This window comes from Tamandua tetradactyla, chromosome 3 (genome assembly GCF_023851605.1).
Source record: "Tamandua tetradactyla isolate mTamTet1 chromosome 3, mTamTet1.pri, whole genome shotgun sequence".
NCBI lineage: Eukaryota > Metazoa > Chordata > Mammalia > Pilosa > Myrmecophagidae > Tamandua > Tamandua tetradactyla.
The window spans coordinates 181,640,350-181,657,902 of NC_135329.1; the positions used below are offsets into that span (position 1 = coordinate 181,640,350).

Sequence of the window (17,553 nt, forward strand, 5' to 3'; positions counted from 1 at the left end):
CTCCCAGGGAGCTTCATAAAACAGGAAGCCATGAGAGAAAGCTAGCAGATAATGCCATGTTTACTATTGTGCCCTTCCAGCCGAGAGAGAAACCCTAACTGTGTTCACCATGTGCCTTCTCACTTGAGAGAGAGAGACCCTGAAATTCATCAGCCTTCTTGAACCAAAGTATCTTTCCCTGTATGCCTTAGATTGGACGTTTCTATAGTCTTGCTTTAACTGGGACATTTTCTCAGCCTTAGAACTGTAAACTTGCAACTTATTAAATTCCCCCTTTTAAAAGCTGTTCCATTTCTGGTATATTGCATTCTGGCAGCTAGCAAACTAGAACAATATCATTTGCAAACAGGGTTTTATTATTTCCTTTCTAATTTGGATGCTCTTTATTTCATTTTCTTGTCCAGTTGCTCTGCAAGAACTTTCAGCATAATGTTGAAAATAGGCTGATGATGGAAATCCTTCTCTTACTCCTGACCTTAGAGGGAAAGTGTTTAGTCACCATTTAGATACCATTGAGCATGATGTTAGCAGTAGGTTTTTCATATATGCCTGTGATAGTTTGAAGCTGATATGTATTCCAGAAAAAGCCATATTCTTTTCATCCATTCCTGTGAATGTAGACCTATTGTGGGTGGGACTTTTTGATTAGGTTATTTCAATCAAGATGTGGCCTACCTCATTCAGGGTGGGTCTTAATCTTTTTGCTGGAGTCCTTTATAGGAGGTACTAGTGTACAGAAACAATACATTTCTGTAATGTTTTGGGTGGGTCTTGATAAGTTTCTGGAGTCCTATAAAAGAGGAAACATTTTGGAGAATGAAAGCGATTTGGAGAGAGCAGAGAATGCTGTAGCACCAAGAAGCGGAGTCCACCAGCCAGTGACCTTTGTTGTACACTAGTACAACAAAATGAAACAGAAACTAGGAGTTGAAATTAAGAGATGCTCACAGATGAAAGCCCATGGACAACAGAGGAAGTCACCAAAATCAGAAGCTGAAGGCAACAAAACCTGGGAGGAAAGGACGTGCAGACATTGCCATGTACCTGGCCATGTGACAGAGGAGTCCTGATTGCTAGTAGCCTTTCTTCACAGAGAAGGTATGACTCTGTTGATGTCTTAATAGGGACATTTTCAATCCCTTACAACTGTAAATTTGTAAGCTAATTGTGCTGGTTTGAAATTGTTACGTACCCTCAGAAAGGCCATGTTCTTTTTCCTAGTCCAGGCTTGTGGAGGCAGATCTATTGTTTAGGGTGGGATCTTTTTTATTAAGTTGTTTCTATGGAATGTGCCCCACCCAATTGTGGGTGGGATCTTTTGATTAGGTGGTTTCCATGAAGATGTGTGTCCACCCATTCAAGTTGGGTCCCTCATTGTAGTCCTTTAAGAGGGAACCATTTTGGAAAAAGCTTCAGAGCCGACAGAGAAAGACCTTTGGAGATGCAGAAAAGAGCCTGTCTCTTCTGAATCCTCCTTAAAAGGCTTCCCATGATTAGATTAAGCATCACTCATTGCAGAGGACACTCCCCTTTGGCTGATTACAAATGGAATCAGCTGTGGATACAGCTGACGTGATCATGACCTAATCCTATGAAATGTCCTCATTGCAACAGACAGGCCAGCGCTTGCCCAACCAGATAAACAGGTACCACAACTTGGCCAAGTTGACACATGTCCCTGACCATGACATCCTTCCTTTAAGTTATGATTTTAGTTATTTGTGTCCTCCTTCTTTTTCCATTGCCAGGCCAAATAAAGGTTTCTTAAATTTATTGATCATTAAAAAAACAAGTTCTTGTTTCTTTGATTCTATTGTTCTGTTCTTCTTTATTTCATTGGTCTGTGCTGTAATCTTTGCGGTTTCCTTCTTTCTACTTGCTTTGGGTTTAGTTTGCTCTTTTTTTTCTAGATCCTCTAATTGTGATATCAGGTCTTTTATTTGAGATCTTTCTTATTTTTTTTTTGGCATGGGCAGGCACTGGCAATCGAACCTGGGTCTCTGGCATGGCAGGTGAGAACTCTGCCTGATGAGCCACTGTGGCCCTCTTTCTTCTTTTTTATGCTAGTATTTAGAGCTATAAATTTCCCTCAGCACTGACTTGCTGAATCTTATAAGTTCTGCTATATCATATTTTCATTTTCATTTGCCTCATGATATTTCTTAATTTCCCTTTTGATTTCTTCTTTGATTATTGGTTATTTAAGAGGGCACTGCTTAAGTTCTATATATTTGTAATTTTTTCCAGTTCTCCCTGTGTTATTTATTTCTGGCCTCATTCTATTATGATCAGAGAAATTACATGGTATGATTTCAATATTTTTGAATTATTGCATCCTCTCTCTGTTTCTCTTTGTCAGCCTTGCTAGGGTCCCATTGATTTTATTGATTTTTCCCAAAAAAACAACTTTTGGTTTTACTGATTCTTTCTATTGTTTTATTGCTCTCCAGTTCATTTAATTTAGCTTTAATCTTCATTATTTCTCTTCTTCCATTTGCTTGGGGTTAGTTTTCTGCTTTTTCCCAAAAAAATCTATGACCCATTTAGAAATAGGTTCAGTGAAGTGCAAAGTAATAGATTTTGGGGGGGAAAATAGTCTAAACACTAAGATGATGTAATCTAAACTATTTTATTATTCAGGAGAGAGATCTTAGGCTCTCCATATGTCTGCTTTCCTTAAGACACTAGCCTAATGTTAGGTTAAAGGGCTTACAAAATGGAATTATTTCTGGAAAAAACGAACAGTTTTATTCTTTCTTTCAAAAAGAATGTGAAATATACACACTTACAGGATACTTTTTCTCTCTAGGTTTGGATATGTTGGGGAGAAATTCTTACTTTTTGAGCTTAACCTTAAAGATAATTAAGCTCTCCCACAAAATGTATCCATGCCAGTAGACAGAAATCTGGTCTACAAGAATTGCAAAACTGAAGCAGGATGGCATGTCCTTTAGTTTTGTATGACAGAATTATGGTGGGGATAAATGCTGTAAACCAAACTATAACATAGTTTTTGGTCTCACAATATTTTATTTATTTTGGAAAATGTAATTGTTTTCATAAAAGTAGGTTACGTTAACATATATGGGATTTTTTTCATTTTTATATTAATTTCATTTGACTGACAAAAAAGCTTTTATTGAAAGATTTGATACAAATAAAATATTCAATGATATTCAAAGAAAATGATCTTTGAATCAAACTAGGCAAACTAGGAATAGAAGGTAACTTCCCTGAAATGATTGTAAATCTATTAAAAACTGACAGAAAATTTCATTCTTTCCAGTGAAATAATATAAACATTTGCTATATAATCAGAAATGTTCCCAATATACTTTTTTTGTTAAAAAAATATTTTTATTGTAAACCTTAACTAACATACAAACATTCTTGACATACAAACATTCTATACATGGTGTACAATCAATGGCTCACAATAACATCACATAGTTGTGTATTCATCGCCATGATCATTTTTTTGAACATTTGCATCTCTCCAGCAAAAGAAATAAAAAAGATAAAAAGAAAAAACTCATCAATACCATAACCCTTACCCCTCCCTCTCACTGACCACTAGTATTTCAATCTACTTTATTTATTTTAACCTTTGTTCCCCCTATTATTTATTTTTTATCCATATTTTTTACTCATCTGTCCCTACTGTAAATAGAAGGAGCATCAGACACAAGGTTTTCACAATCACACAATCAGGTTGTAAAAGCTATATCATTATACAATCATCTTCAAGAAACATGGCTACTGGAACACAGCTCTACAGTTTCAGATACTTCCCTCTAGACACTCTAATACACCATAAACTAAAAAGAGGATATCTATATAATGCATAAGAATAACCTCCAGGATACTCTCTCGACTCTAAAATCTCTCAGCCACTGACACTTTATTTTGTCTCATTTCTCTCTTCCCCTTTTGGTCGAGAAGTTTTTCTCAATCCCTTGGAGCCAAGTCCCAGCTCATCCCAGGATTTCTGTCCCATGTTGCCAGCAAGGTTTATACCCCTGGGAGTCATGTCCCATATAGAGGGGAAGAGGGCAGTGACTTTTCTTGCCGTGTTGGCTTAGAAAGAGGCTGGCCACATCTGAGTAACAAGGCCACATCTGAGTAACAAAAGAGGTTCTCTGGGGGTGACTCTTAGGCATAATTTTAAGTAGGTTTAGCCAGTCCTTTGCAGGGATAAATTTCATAGCGGCAAATCCCAAGATCGAAGGCTTGGCCTATGGACTTGGTTTTCCCCACTGCTTGCAAGAATATCAGGGTTCTCCAAATGGGGAAGTTGAAATTTTTCCCCCTTTCTTCCCATCCCCTCAAGGGGACTTTGCAAATAATTCTTTATTCACTGTTCACATCACTCTGGGATTTATTTGGGCACACACTAACCTGGACAAACCAACAAAATCTTCCCCCATTCAAGGCTCCATGTATTTATGGTATAACAATTTTTTCTTGTAATTTTTTTTTTATTAATTAAAAAAAAATTAACTAACACAACATTTAGAAATCATTCCATTCTACATATACAATCAGTAATTCTTAATATCACATAGATGCATATTCATCATTTCTTAGTACATTTGCATCGATTTAGAAAAAGAAATAGAAAGACAACAGAAAAAGAAATAAAAGGATAATAAGAGAGAAAAAAATTTTTTTAAAAATTAAAAAAAATAATAATAATATAAAAAAACCTATACCTCAGATGCAGCTTCATTCAGTGTTTTAACATAATTAGATTACAATTAGGTAGTATTTGCTGTCCATTTCTGAGTTTTTGTATCCAATCTTGTTGCACAGTCTGTATCCCTTCAGCTCCAATTACCCATTATCTTACCCTATTTCTATCTCCTGATGGTCTCTGTTACCAATGACATATTCCAAGTTTATTCTCTAATGTCGGTTCACATCAGTGGGACCATACAATATTTGTCCTTTAGTTTTTGGCTAGTCTCACTCAGCATAATGTTCTCTAGGTCCATCCATGTTATTACATGCTTCATAAGTTTATTCTGTCTTAAAGCTGCATAATATTCCATCGTATGTATATACCACAGTTTGTTTAGCCACTCGTCTGTTGATGGACATTTTGGCTGTTTCCATCTCTTTGCAATTGTAAATAATGCTGCTATAAACATTGGTGTGCAAATGTCCGTTTGTGTCTTTGTCCTTAAGTCCTCTGAGTAGATTCCCAGCAATGGTATTGCTGGGTCGTATGGCAATTCTATATTCAGCCTTTTGAGGAACGCCAAACTGCCTTCCACAGTGGTTGCACCATTTGACATTCCCACCAACAGTGGATAAGTGTGCCTCTTTCTCCACATCCTCTCCGGCACTTGTCATTTTTTGTTTTGTTGATAATGGCCATTCTGGTGGGTGTGAGATGATATCTCATTGTGGTTTTGATTTGCATTTCTCTAATGGCCAGGGACATTGAGCATCTCTTCGTGTGCCTTTTGGCCATTTGTATTTCCTCTTCTGAGAGGTGTCTGCACAAGTCTTTTTCCCATTTTGTAATTGAATTGGCTGTCTTTTTGTTGTTGAGATGAACAATCTCTTTATAAATTCTGGATACTAGACGTTTATCTGATATATCATTTCCAAATATTGTCTCCCATTGTGTAGGCTGTCTTTCTACTTTCTTGATGAAGTTCTTTGATGCACAAAAGTGTTTAATTTTGAGGAGCTCCCATTTATTTATTTCTTTCTTCAGTGCTCTTGCTTTAGGTTTAAGGTCCATAAAACCGCCTCCAATTGTAAGATTCATAAGATATCTCCCTACATTTTCCTCTAACTGTTTTATGGTCTTAGACCTAATGTTTAGATCTTTGATCCATTTTGAGTTAACTTTTGTATAGGGTGTAAGATATGGGTCTTCTTTCATTCTTTTGCATATGGATATCCAGTTCTCTAGGCACCATTTATTGAAGAGACTGTTCTGTCCCAAGTGAGTTGGCTTGACTGCCTTATCAAGATCAAATGTCCATAGATGAGAGGGTCTATATCTGAGCACTCTATTCGATTCCATTGGTCAGTATATCTATCTTTATGCCAATACCATGCTGTTTTGACCACTGTGGCTTCATAATATGCCTTAAAGTCAGGCAGTGTGAGACCTCCAGCTTTGTTTTTTTTCCTCAAGATACTTTTAGCAATTCAGGACACCCTGCCCTTCCAGATAAATTTGCTTATTGGTTTTTCTATTTCTGAAAAATAAGTTGTTGGGAATTTGATTGGTATTGCGTTGAATCTGTAAATCAATTTAGGTAGAATTGACAACTTAATTATATTTAGTCTTCCAATCCATGAACACGGTATGCCCTTCTATCTGTTTAGGTCTTCTGTGATTTCTTTTAACAGTTTTTTGTAGTTTTCTTTATATAGGTCTTTTGTCTCTTTAGTTAAATTTATTCCTAAGTATTTTATTCTTTTAGTTGCAATTTTAAATGGAATTCGTTTCTTGATTTCCCCCTCCGCTTGTTCATTGCTAGTGTATAGAAACACTACAGATTTTTGAATGTTGATCTTGTAACCTGCTACTTTACTGTACTCATTTATTAGCTCTAGTAGTTTTGTTGTGGATTTTTCCAGGTTTTTGACCTATAGTATCATATCATCTGCAAACAGTGATAGTTTTATTTCTTCCTTTCCAATTTTGATGCCTTGTATTTCTTTTTCATGTCTAATTGCTCTGGCTAGAACCTCCAACATGATGTTGAATAACAGTGGTGATAATGGACATCCTTGTCTTGTTCCTGATCTTAGGGGGAAGTTTTCAATTTTTCCCCATTGAGGATGATATTAGCTGTGGGTTTTTCATATATCCCCTCTATCATTTTAAGGAGGTTCCCTTGTATTCCTATCCTTTGAAGTGTTTTCAACAGGAAAGGATGTTGAATCTTGTCAAATGCCTTCTCTGCATCAATTGAGATGATCATGTGATTTTTCTGCTTTGATTTGTTGATATGGTGTATTACATTAATTGATTTTCTTATGTTGAACCATCCTTGCATACCTGGGATGAATCCTACTTGGTCATGATGTATAATTCTTTTAATGTGTTGCTGGATTCGATTTGCTAGAATTTTGTTGAGGATTTTTGCATCTATATTCATTAGAGAGATTGGTCTGTAGTTTTCTTTTTTTGTAATATCTTTGCCTGGTTTTGGTATGAGGGTGATGTTGGCTTCATAGAATGAAATAGGTAGCTTTCCCTCCACTTCGATTTTTTTGAAGAGTTTGAGCAGAGTTGGTACTAATTCTTTCTGGAATGTTTGGTAGAATTCACATGTGAAGCCATCTGGTCCTGGACTTTGCTTTTTGGGAAGCTTTTGAATTACTGATTCAATTTCTTTACTGTGATTGGTTTGTTGAGGTTGTCTATTTCTTCTTGAGTCAAAGTTGGTTGTTCATGCCTTTCTAGGAACTTGCCCATTTCATCTAAATTGTTGTATTTATTAGCATAAAGTTGTTCATAGTATCCTGTTATTACCTCCTTTATTTCTGTGAGGTCAGTAGTTATGTCTCCTCTTCCATTTCTGATCTTATTTATTTGTGTCCTCTCTCTTCTTCCTTTTGTCAATCTTGCTAAGGGCCCATCAATCTTGTTGATTTTCTCATAGAACCAACTTCTGGTCTTATTGATTTTCTCTATTGTTTTCATGTTCTCAATTTCATTTATTTCTGCTCTAATCTTTGTTATTTCTTTCCTTTTGCTTGCTTTGGGGTTAGTTTGCTGTTCTTTCTCCAGTTCTTCCAAGTGGACAGTTAATTCCTGAATTTTTGCCCTTTCTTCTTTTTTGATATAGGCATTTAGGGCAATAAATTTCCCTCTTAGCACTGCCTTTGCTGCGTCCCATAGGTTTTGATATGTTGTGTTTTCATTTTCATTCGCCTCGAGATATTTACTAATTTCTCTTGTAATTTCTTCCTTGACCCACTGGTTGTTTAAGAGTGTGTTGTTGAGCCTCCACGTATTTGTGAATTTTCTGGCACTCTGCCTATTATTGATTTCCAACTTCATTCCTTTATGATCTGAGAAAGTGTTGTGTATGAGTTCAATCTTTTTAAATTTGTTGAGACTTGCTTTGTGATCCAGCATATGGTCTATCTTTGAGAATGATCCATGAGCACTTGAGAAAAAGGTGTATCCTGCTGTTGTGGGGTGTAATGCCCTATAAATGTCTGTTAAGTCTAGCTCATGTATTGTAATATTCAAATTCTTGTTTCCTTATTGATCCTCTGTCTAGATGTTCTGTCCATTGATAAGAGTGGGGAATTGAAGTCTCCAACTATTATGGTAGATGTGTCTATTTCCCCTTTCAGTATTTGTAGTGTATTCCTCATGTATTTTGGGGCATTCTGGTTCAGTGCGTAAATATTTATGATTGTTATGTCTTCTTGTTTAATTGTTCCTTTTATTAGTAGATAGTGTCCTTCTTTGTCTCTTTTAACTGTTTTACATTTGAAGTTTAATTTGTTGGATATTAGTGTAGCTACTCCTGCTCTTTTCTGGTTGTTATTTGCATGAAATATCTTTTCCCAACCTTTCACTTTCAACCTATGTTTATCTTTGGATCTAAGATGTGTTTCCTGTAGACAGCATATAGAAGGATCCTGTTTTTTAATCCATTCTGCCAGTCTATGTCTTTTGATTGGGGAATTCAGTCCATTAACATTTAGTGTTATTACTGTTTGGGTAATACTTTCCTCTACCATTTTGCCTTAGGTATTATATTTATCATATCTGATTTTCCTTCTTTCTACACTCTTCTCCACACCTCTCTCTTCTGTCTTTTCGTATCTGACTCTAGTGCTCCCTTTAGTATTTCTTACAGAGCTGGTCTCTTGGTCACAAATTCTCTCAGTGACTTTTTGTCTGAAAATGTTTTAATTTCTCCCTCATTTTTGAAGGACAATTTTGCTGGATATAGAATTCTTGGTTGGCAGTTTTTCTCTTTTAGTAATTTAAATATATCATCCCATTGTCTTCTTGCTTCCATGGTTTCTGCTGAGAAATCTACACATAGTCTTATTGGGTTTCCCTTGTATGTGATGGATTGCTTTTCTCTTGCTGCTTTCAAGATCCTCTCTTTCTCTTTTACCTCTGACATTCCAACTAGTAAGTGTCTTGGAGAACGCCTATTTGGATCTGTTCTCTTTGGGGTGCCCTGCACTTCTTGGATCTGTAATTTTAGGTCTTTCATAAGAGTTGGGAAATTTTCAGTGATAATTTCTTCCATTAGTTTTTCGCCGCCTTTTCCCTTCTCTTCTCCTTCTGGGACACCCACAACACGTATATTTGTGCGCTTCATATTATCATTCAATTCCCTGAGCCCCTGCTCAATTTTTTCCATTCTTTTCCCTATAGTTTCTGTTTCTTTTTGGATTTCAGATGTTCCATCCTCCAGTTCACTAATTCTAACCTCTGTCTCTTGAAATCTACCATTGTAGGTTTCCATTGTTTTTTTCATCTCTTCTACTGTATCTTTCATTCCCATAAGTTCTGTGATTTGTTTTTTCAGACTTTCCATTTCTTCTTTTTGTTCATCCCATGCCTTCTTCATGTCCTCCCTCAATTTATTGATTTTGTTTTTGAAGAGTTTTTCCATTTCTGTTCGTATATTCAGAATTAGTTGTCTCAGCTCGTGTATCTCATTTGAGCTATTGGTTTGTTCCTTTGACTGGGTTGTATCTTCAATTTTCCTGGTGTGATTTGTTATTTTTTGCTGGCGTCTGGACATTTAATCAGATTTCCCTGAGTGTGGGACCCAGCAGGTTGAAAGACTTTCCTGTGAAGTCTCTGGGCTCTGTTTTTCTTATCCTGCCCAGTATGTGGTGCTTGTCTGTCTGCGGGTCCCACCAGCAAAAGATGTGGCTCCTTTAACTTTGGAAGACTCTCGCTGCTGGGTGTGTGGTGGAGACAGAGGAAAGGTTGTAGGTTGGTTCTAATGACTTCAAATTGTGAAGTCCTGGGATCTGAATTCCTTGAGAGAGGGTTTACACCTGAGTTACGTTTCACCCCTCCCGTGGGGAAAGTTCCAGTAGTAGAGAGCCCTGAAAGCAGCCTGTTTCTGTGTTTGGGGCAGTTGCACCTTGTGTAATCCCGGCGCTGAGCCCAGAGGCAACCGAGCCTCCGTAGAAACAGCCGCAGAAGGCTCTGTTTCGCCCCCTTTCCTCTTTTTCAGTTAGCCCAATAGGCGACTTCCGCCTTAATCAGTTTTGCCTGAGCTGGGGGCCTATTTCTAGTAGTCAGAATTTGTCCATTAACGCCACTATTGGTGTTTGGTTGGGCTCAGTCCCCGCTACTGTTTGGAGACTCTTTCCTTTCCCTCCGGGTAGCCGCCTGTGGGGGAGGGGCACTGGTTGCTGGCTGCGGCTTGGGAAACTCACGATCCGAGACCTGCCGCCGGACAGGGAAGCCGCCTGTGGGGGAGGGGCACCAGTCGCCGGCCGCCGCGGCCTGGGAAACTCGCCGATCCGAGACTCGTAGCCGGTCAGGGAAGCCACCCGCAAGGCAGGGGTGGCGGCCACACGACTTGGGAAACTCGCCTCTCTGAGACTCCCAGCCTGTCCAGGAAGGAGGGAGGGAGGGGCACCAGCCGCCAGCCGCCGTGGCCCGGGGAAGCACGCGCCGCTCGGGGAGCTCACCGCAGCGGATTCTCCCAGCCGGACCAGCCAATCTAGACTGGGGTACACTGTGTGTCCGATCCCTGCCATGGCCCCGGGTGCTGTTCTGCACTGTTTCTGGTTATTTAGTAGTTGTTCTGGAGGAGGAACTAAGATGTGCGCACCTTACTAAGCCGCCATCTTAGTAAGATGGCCCCCTCCCCCTTTTTCTTGTAATTTAATATCTTTATTTCATACTTAGTGAATGAGCTCTTTCACATTAGACACAGATTATTCACCTTGTATCAATATATGCATACAGAATAAGGCAATACTATGTAAGTAATTTGGCTAAGGTGTCACAGTCCAACTTTTCTGAATCAGGTTGTCAGTCAGTTATTGATTGCTTTGATTTTCTATACAGTATTGGCTTCTTTTTTAAAAAATATATTTTTATTGAGAAATCTTCACAGACATACAGTCCATCCATAGCATACAATCAGTGGCTCACAATATCATCACCTAATTGTGTATTCTTCACTATGTCATTTTCAGAACTTTTGCATCACTAGAAAAGAAATAAAAAGAAAAAAGAAAAAACTCAATCATCCCATACCCCTTACTCTCCCTTTCATTGACTACTACTATTTCAATCTACCTAATTCTTTATCCTTTAACTCCCCCTGTGCTGGTTTGAAAGGAAGTATGCCCCCTAAGAAAAGCCATGTTTTAATATGAATCCCATTTCTTAAAGATAGAATAATCCCTATTCAATACTGTATATTTGAAACTGTAATGAGATCATCTCCCTGGATGATGTGATTTAGTCAAGAGTGGTTGCTAAACTGGATTAGGGGATGACATGTCTCCACCCATTTGAGTGGGTCTTGATTAGTTTCTGAAGTCCTATAAAAGAGGAGAATGTGAGACTCAGAGAGGGCAGAGAATGCTGCAACACTACAAAGCAGAGAGTCCACCAGCCAGCGACCTTTGGAGATGAAGAAGGGAAATGCCTCCCGGGGAGCTTCATGAAACCAGAAGCCAGGAGAGTAAGCTAGCAGATGATGCCGTGTCTGCCATGTGCCCTTCCAGCCGAGAGAGAAGCCCTGACTGCGTTCACCATGTGCCTTTCCAGATGAGAGAGAAACCCTGAACTTCATCAGCCTTCTTGAACCAAGGTATCTTTCCCTGGATGCCTTTGATTGGACATTACTATAGACTTGTTGTAATGGGGACATTTTCTCGGCCTTAGAACTGTAAACTTGCAACTTATTAAATTTCCCTTGTTAAAAGCCATTCCGGTTTTGGTATATTGCATTCCGGCAGCTAGCAAACTAGAACACCCCCTATTATTTATTTATTTTTAGCCTTATTTTTATTCATCTGTCCATACCCTAGATAAAAAAGGCATCAGACACAAGGTTTTCAGAATCACACAGTCACACTGTAACAGCTATATCATTATAAATTTGTCTTCAAGAATCAAGACTACTTGAACCCAGTTCAACAGTTTCCGGTACTTCCCTCTAGCCCCTCCAATATACCTTAAACTAAAAAGGGATAGATATATAATGCATAAGAATAACCTCCAGGATAACCTCTTGATTCTGTTTGAAATCTCTCAGCCATTGAAACTTTCATTTCTGTCTTCCCCTTTTTGGTCAAGGCTTCCTCAATCCCATGATGCCAGATTCCAGCTCATTCTGGGAATCTTGGCCCATACTGCCAGGGAGATTTACATCCCTGGGAGTCATGTCCCATGTTGGGGAGAGGGCAGTAAGTTCACCTGCCAAGTTAGCTTAGAGAGAGTGAGGCTACATCTGAGCAACAAAAGAGATTTTTTTGTGGGTGACTCTTAGGTATAATTTTAAGTAGGCTTAGCTTCTCCTTTGTAAGAATAAGTTTCATAAGGGCAAACCCCAAGATCAAGGGCTCAGCCTACTGACTTGTTTGTTTCCACTGCTTGTGAGAATATCAGGAAATTCACCAGAAGGGGAAGTTGAATATTTCCTTCTTTCTTCCCAGTCCCTCAAGGGGACTTTGCAAATACTTTTTATTTTCTGCCCAAATTACTATGGAATATATTGGGGCATCACATCAACCTGTACAAACCAACAAGATCTGACATCCTATTCAAAATTCCATGTAATTATGGTGTTCAAATGAACTAACCACACAAGTTAACTTAGATAATGTGCTACCCAAAATATAAATTTTGCACCAACTCAAAATCTCTCCCTTTGGTCTTACACATAAGTTAAAGTTTTAAAATATGGACCATATCATTCTGTGGTATGGAATACACACATTCTGTGTGTATTCTGAATATCCTTAGTCCTATCCAGATCAGCTTCATTCATGTCTTTAGTCAAAGTCTGACCACTTTTTCAAGTTTTTAATTAATTGCTGTATGGGTAATGCTGACTTTCATAGCTTCAGTGCTCTAAGTCTCAGATGTCACATCTGAGAAGTTTCAGGGAATGACCAGGTTATATACAAATAGTTCAGCATCCCAGAATTTAGAAATAACAGTTACAACTCCTGAATATACATGACTGCTGTAAGAGCTTCCAATCTAGAACACTTACAATAGGCCCAAACCTGATAACTCATGCTCTCAACTTCAATTCTCCAAGTTTATGTATTATAGTTAGTCCATGAGTGAGGCATGATAATATTTGTCTTTTTGTTTCTGACATTTCATTCAAAATATTGTTCTTAAGGTTCATTCACCTGGTTGCATGCCTCATAATGTCATCCCTTTTTGCAGCCGCTCAAGTATTCTGTTGTATGTATACACCCAGTATTGGCTGCTGAACCACCAAACGTGTTCATAATGCATCTTAAAAGAGTTCTCCATTATTGAACCTAAGATTTTCTTCAAATGGCTGACCCCATCCCACAAGTTTTTTTTATGATTTTTTTTATTAATTAAAAAAAATTAACTAACACAACATTTAGAAATCATTCCATTCTACACATGCAATCAGTAATTCTTAATATCATCACATAGATGTATGATCATCATTTCTTATTACATATGCATCGATTTAGAAAAAGAAATAGCAAGACAACAGAAAAAGAAATAAAATGATAATACAGAGAAAAAATAAAAATGAAAATAGAAACTACAAAAATATATAAGAAAAAAAAACCAACTATAGCTCAGATGCAGCTTCATTCAGTGTTTTAACATAATTACATTACAATTAGGTAGTATTGTGCTATTTTTTTTTTTTAGAAATCATACCATTCTACATATGCAATCAGTAATTCTTAACATCATCACATAGATGCATGATCATCGTTTCTTAGTACATTTGCATCGGTTTAGAAGAACTAGCAATATAACCGAAAAAGATATAGAATGTTAATATAGAGAAAAAAATAAAAGTAATAATAGTAAAAACAAAACAAAACAAAACAAAACAAAACAAAAACCTATAGCTCGGATGCAGCTTCGTTCAGTGTTTTAACATGATTACTTTACAATTAGGTATTATTGTGCTGTCCATTTTTGAGTTTTTGTATCTAGTCCTATTGCACAGTCTGTATCCCATCAGCTCCAATTACCCATTATCTTACCCTGTTTCTAACTCCTGCTGAACTCTGTTACCAATGACATATTGCAAGTTTATTCTCGAGTGTCGATTCACATCATTGGGACCATACAGTATTTGTCTTTTAGTTTTTGGCTAGACTCACTCAGCATAATGTTCTCTAGGTCCATCCATGTTATTACATGCTTCATAAGTTTATCCTGCCTTAAAGCTGCATAATATTCCATCGTTGTATATACCACAGTTTGTTTAGCCACTTGTCTGTTGATGGAGATTTCGGCTGTTTCCATCTCTTTGCAATTGTAAATAATGCTGCTATAAACATTGGTGTGCAAATGTCCATTTGAGTTTTTGCCCTTAATTCCTTTGAGTAGATTCTCAAAGGAATACCATTGCTGGGTCGTATGGCAATTCTATATTCAGCTTTTTGAGGAACTGCCAAACTGTCTTCCACAGTGGTTGCACCATTTGACATTCTCACCAACAGTGGATAAGTGTGCCTCTTTCACCGCATCCTCTCCAGCACTTGTCATTTTCTGTTTTGTTGATAATGGCCATTCTGGTGGGTGTGAGATGATATCTCATTGTGGTTTTGATTTGCATTTCTCTAATGGCCAGGGACATTGAGCATCTCTTCATGTGCCTTTTGGCCATTTGTATTTCCTCCTCTGAGAGGTGTCTATTCAAGTATTTTTCCCATTTTGTAATTGGGTTGGCTGTCTTTTTGTTGTTGAGTTGAACAATCTCTTTATATATTCTGGATACTAGACCTTTATCTGATATGTCATTTCCAAATATTGATTCCCATTGTGTAGGCTATCTTTCTACTTTCTTGATGAAGTTCTTTGATGCACAAAAGTGTTTAATTTTGAGGAGTTCCCATTTATTTATTTCCTTCTTCAGTGCTCTTGCTTTAGGTTTAAGGTCCATAAAACCGCCTCCAATTGTAAGATTCATAAGATATCTCCCTACATTTTCCTCTAACTGTTTTATGGTCTTAGACCTAATGTTTAGATCTTTGATCCATTTTGAGTTAACTTTTGTGTAGGGTGTGAGATATGGGTCTTCTTTCATTCTTTTGCATATGGATATCCAGTTCTCTAGGCACCATTTGTTGAAGAGACTGTTCTGTCCCAGGTGAGTTGGCTTGACTGCCTTATCAAAGATCAAATGTCCATAGATGAGAGGGTCTATATCTGAGCACTCTATTCGATTCCATTGGTTGATATATCTATCTTTATGCCAATACCATGCTGTTTTGACCACTGTGGCTTCATAATATGCTTTAAAGTCAGGCAGTGCAAGACCTCCAGCTTCGTTTTTTTTCCTCAAGATGTTTTTAGCAATTCGGGGCACCCTGTCCTTCCAGATAAATTTGCTTATTGGTTCTTCTATTTCTGAAAAGTAAGTTGTGTGGGATTTTGATTAGTATTGCATTGAATCTGTAAATCAATTTAGGTAGGATTGACATCTTAACTATATTTAGTCTTCCAATCCATGAACACGGTATGCCCTTCCATCTATTTAGGTCTTCTGTGATTTCTTTTAACAGTTTTTTGTAGTTTTCTTTATATAGTTTTTTTGTCTCTTTAGTTAAATTTATTCCTAAGTATTTTATTCTTTTAGTTGCAATTGTAAATGGGATTCGTTTCTTGATTTCCCCCTCCGCTTGTTCATTGCTAGTGTATAGAAACACTACAGATTTTTGAATGTTGATCTTGTAACCTGCTACTTTGCTGTACTCATTTATTAGCTCTAGTAGTTTTGTTGTGGATTTTTCCGGGTTTTCGACGTATAGTATCATATCGTCTGCAAACAGTGATAGTTTTACTTCTTCCTTTCCTATTTTGATTCCTTGTATTTCTTTTTCTTGTCTAATTGCTCTGGCTAGAACCTCCAACACAATGTTGAATAATAGTGGTGATAGTGGACATCCTTGTCTTGTTCCTGATCTTAGGGGGAAAGTTTTCAATTTTTCCCCATTGAGGATGATATTAGCTGTGGGATTTTCATATATTCCCTCTATTGTTTTAAGGAAGTTCCCTTGTATTCCTATCCTTTGAAGTGTTTTCAACAGGAAAGGATGTTGAATCTTGTCAAATGCCTTCTCTGCATCAATTGAGATTATCATGTGATTTTTCTGCTTTGATTTGTTGATATGGTGTATTACATTAATTGATTTTCTTATGTTGAACCATCCTTGCATACCTGGGATGAATCCTACTTGGTCATGATGTATAATTCTTTTAATGTGTTGTTGGATACGATTTGCTAGAATTTTATTGAGGATTTTTGCATCTATATTCATTAGAGAGATTGGCCTGTAGTTTTCTTTTTTTGTAATATCTTTGCCTGGTTTTGGTATGAGGGTGATGTTGGCTTCATAGAACGAAATAGGTAGTTTTCCCTCCGCTTCGATTTTTTTGAAGAGTTTGAGGAGAGTTGGTACTAATTCTTTCTGGAATGTTTGATAGAATTCAGATGTGAAGCCGTCTGGTCCTGGACTTTTCCTTTTAGGAAGCTTTTGAATGACTGATTCAATTTCTTTACTTGTGATTGGTTTGTTGAGGTCATCTATGTCTTCTTGAGTCAAAGTTGGTTGTTCCCCATCCCACAAGTTTTGATGCTATCACTGTCTTGATCTAACCAGAGGAGTCAATGGAAGTTTTCAGATATCATTTCAGACTCAATTTCCTTCTTCAGCAGCATTTTTGACTAAAAAGAGAAGTTACAATTGACTAATCATGCCATCAGCAATAATAACCAACTGATTTCACTTCACTTCTTTTTTGATTAGGTTCATTATTTAACTATTCCGATAAGGTTTTCCAAAAATGCAGTAAGAACTAATGTACTTGGTGGTTTATTCAGGACTCCCATAAGTCAGCTAGCTTTTAGCTAATTCCACTTCTCTCTTTTTAAGGTCTGGGAAATCTTTCTGGTTGTAGAAAAACCCTTCTCTCTTCAAGTTTGAGAGACTCCCACACCTGTCAATTCCCTTATACTTAATGTTGTGGATTTTATGAAACAACACACTTAGTTCAGTTGAAATGAGGACAATCTGAACAGCTATAACTAAGCTATAACTTAGTTATAGCTTCCATTGACTCCTCTGGTTAGATCAAGACAGTGATAGCATCAAAACTTGTGGGATGGGGAACAACCAACTTTGACTCAAGAAGACATAGATGACCTCAACAAACCAATCACAAGTAAAGAAATTGAATCAGAGGCATTTATGACTACGTCAAGACTGCCACCTGGCTCACAGTTGTAAGAGAGCACACTTTGCAAGATGTACCCTGATTTCAGAGATGTTAAGGCAAGAAAAATCTATTTTAGAATCTCCGAATTGGTGCCTGGGTTATTGTTT

At 37.5% G+C, this 17,553-nt stretch overlaps 1 protein-coding gene across 1 annotated transcript in view; it reads left to right on the forward strand.

Moving 5' to 3' along the window:
- The first annotated feature begins 979 nt into the window (after window positions 1–979).
- The window catches only part of ZDBF2 (zinc finger DBF-type containing 2), a 107,552-nt gene continuing 90,978 nt past the window's right edge, over window positions 980–17,553 (forward strand). Inside the window, exon 1 of the mRNA XM_077154845.1 lies at window positions 980–1,098. The gene's annotated coding sequence lies outside the window, so the exon portion shown is untranslated. The remainder of the gene's footprint in view (window positions 1,099–17,553) is intronic.